Source organism: Squalius cephalus (assembly GCF_949319135.1).
Source record: "Squalius cephalus genome assembly, chromosome: 4".
NCBI classification, from domain to species: domain Eukaryota; kingdom Metazoa; phylum Chordata; class Actinopteri; order Cypriniformes; family Leuciscidae; genus Squalius; species Squalius cephalus.
The window spans coordinates 44,681,972-44,684,520 of record NC_137125.1 but is presented as its reverse complement, the minus strand read 5'-3'; positions in this window follow the sequence as shown (position 1 = coordinate 44,684,520).

Here is a 2,549-nt window from a genome sequence, read left to right as displayed (position 1 = left end):
TAATATTTATCACATTGCATCTAATTAATATACCCAATAACCTAGTGGTCAGAGCGCTCTGCACTGACTTTCATTGCTTTTCAGCTTATTGCGACCCGAGTTCAAGTCCCGGGTCGTCGAACTTTCTTGATACTATACTGTCCTATCATAATAAAAGGCCAAAAAAAAAATTCTTCAAATGCAGTATGTTTTAACTTAAAGTGCCCCTATTATGCTTTTTTAAACACTCCTGGTTTTGTATTGGAGTCTCCTACAACAGCTTTACATTTTAAACACTTTAATTTTTTCATAATCTACATTGCACATCACCAATGATTCTCAAACTACTCTATGGATGAATCAGTCTCTAAATCCCTCTGTTCCTTGAGCTTACACTGCTCTGATTGGCCAGACGGCCCAGTCTGTTGTGATTGGTCTACTGTTTACAGCACATTTTCAGTTCTTTTCATTTCAAATACAATGAATGAATTGGTATTGGTTTTGGTAATTCTAGTTATTGTTATCAATGCTAATTATGCTAATTATCTGATTACATTAGCTGCACTGCCGTTTCCTTCCCATTTTATGTTATTGTAGGACTTTAGGCTCAGTGTGGTCATGTGAATAGATTTCCCATCCGTCTATCCTTAACCTTAGCCTAATTGTTAATGTTTTTTGGTTAAAGCTGTACTTCATTCAGGAGATACACCATTAGTTGCAAGTTTGTTGTCTGTTCTCAGGAGGCAATCCAGACAGCTTTTTAGTGAAGATTAGCAGTCAGACTAACCATCTTGGAGGAGCTGTATTGAAAAGCAATGGCTTTCGGTCCAAGATCAATTGTTACTGATTCTTGGGTTCACCTTGTGCACATCCAGCTTCATTATTGTGAGTTTGTTGTGTATCTCGTTTTCAGTTAAAGATCTATCTATCTGTCTGTCTTTTTTGTGCCTTAGAAATCTGTCAGATCAGATGTGTTTTTTCCTCTTATTTGGGTGCAAAGTCTCTGGTTCAACTGAGTTTGTTCACAAATCTGTTCTTCTCATGAATGCTCCAAGTAGATGTAGAGTGGCTGTTAACCATTGGAGATTTTCCGTCATTTAAATGGCACAACGCTTCCCAGCCATTGACAAGTTTTTCAAAACAAAACCTGTTATCCTTATTGTAAATCCACTTTGTACTTTTGTTCTTTTTGGTAGTCTGTATTTTTAGCAATTGATTTATCCGAGAGATCCACTGCTTTTCCAGCAGATAATCAGTGGACAATGCTTGTTGGGAAATAACCCCAAATTATGGAGAGACCAGCAGTTTTCACAATCAAACACAGCACAGGCGGCGGTCCAAAGACACTTGCTCATCTTCAAAGAACTGCGAGATGCTAATGCTTTATACGAATCGTTTGATTTTGACCAACTTTGTTGACCACATCAAAGTCTTGATTCTGGGTGACCTTTCAGTGAATCTTTTTTTTTTTTTTTGTATCTGTGCTTTTTGTGTGCGCTCGGGGGGTGGATACATGTGTCCGTGTGTATTTGTGGGTTTCAGAGAAATCCAATTTTAGATAATGGAGTAATTGAAATTTATTCTGCCACTGCAATTCGGACCTCCATAATTTATCAAGCCTTCCGTAATGGATGCTGCCATGCTGTTAGCAAATGTGTCAAGTTAAAATTGCACCGGAAAAAAGTAACAATATTAAACATGCTTAGGCCCTTATACCCTCCTGCCTGTTTTTATTTGATGTGTGGTGCAATTATCGTCTTTAATGAGAGAAAGAATAAAGCAGGGCTCTGCCATTTGCCATAATCACAATCTTGCTTATTAAAGCGGCTATATCTGTTTGACATCACTGGAGACCCTTATTCCTGAGAGTCTAATATTTTAATTAGGAGACTCTGAGATGGTGTTTTCCTTCCATCTCTTAGTAATATTGGTACTCTGTGAGAAGTCATAAAAGTTCATCATCTGACCAGCAGCAGGACTATAGTGATAGCGACCTTCGATAACAGACACCCCGACACACACATGCACACAAATGGAGGCATTATCACCAAAGCTGAAAATTAAATTTAAAAGCCCAGTGCCTTTTGGAAATCAGGAATATTTTATCATGTACGACAGCTTGTGCTGTGTTGAAGCGGTCAGCTGAGACAAACTACTCAAGCAGACAAGAAGCAATGCCAAAACCAGGCCAGAAATTAAGGGATAAAGTCATTTTCAATCAGATTTCAGTGTTTTAAATTGTCCATATTCATTTTTTTTTTTACATTTAAAATGTGGAAATTGTTTTATGTAATTTCCCCCCATTTTTTCATTACATTTTTTTAAAATCTGAAATAAAAAAAATAAAGAAATGAAATAAAAATGATTTTCAAAATGTAAAATATAAGAACAACTCTTACAGTCTGAATTATGATATGAGAGAAAAACAGGAAAAACACAGGGAAAAAATATATATAATACCCATAATCATTTAATTTATTTATTGATTTATTATCGATTTCTTTTTTTAATTGTTTAGTATATAAGTATATAGTTACTTACAATTCTCATGCTTAATCTTTATATCTGCA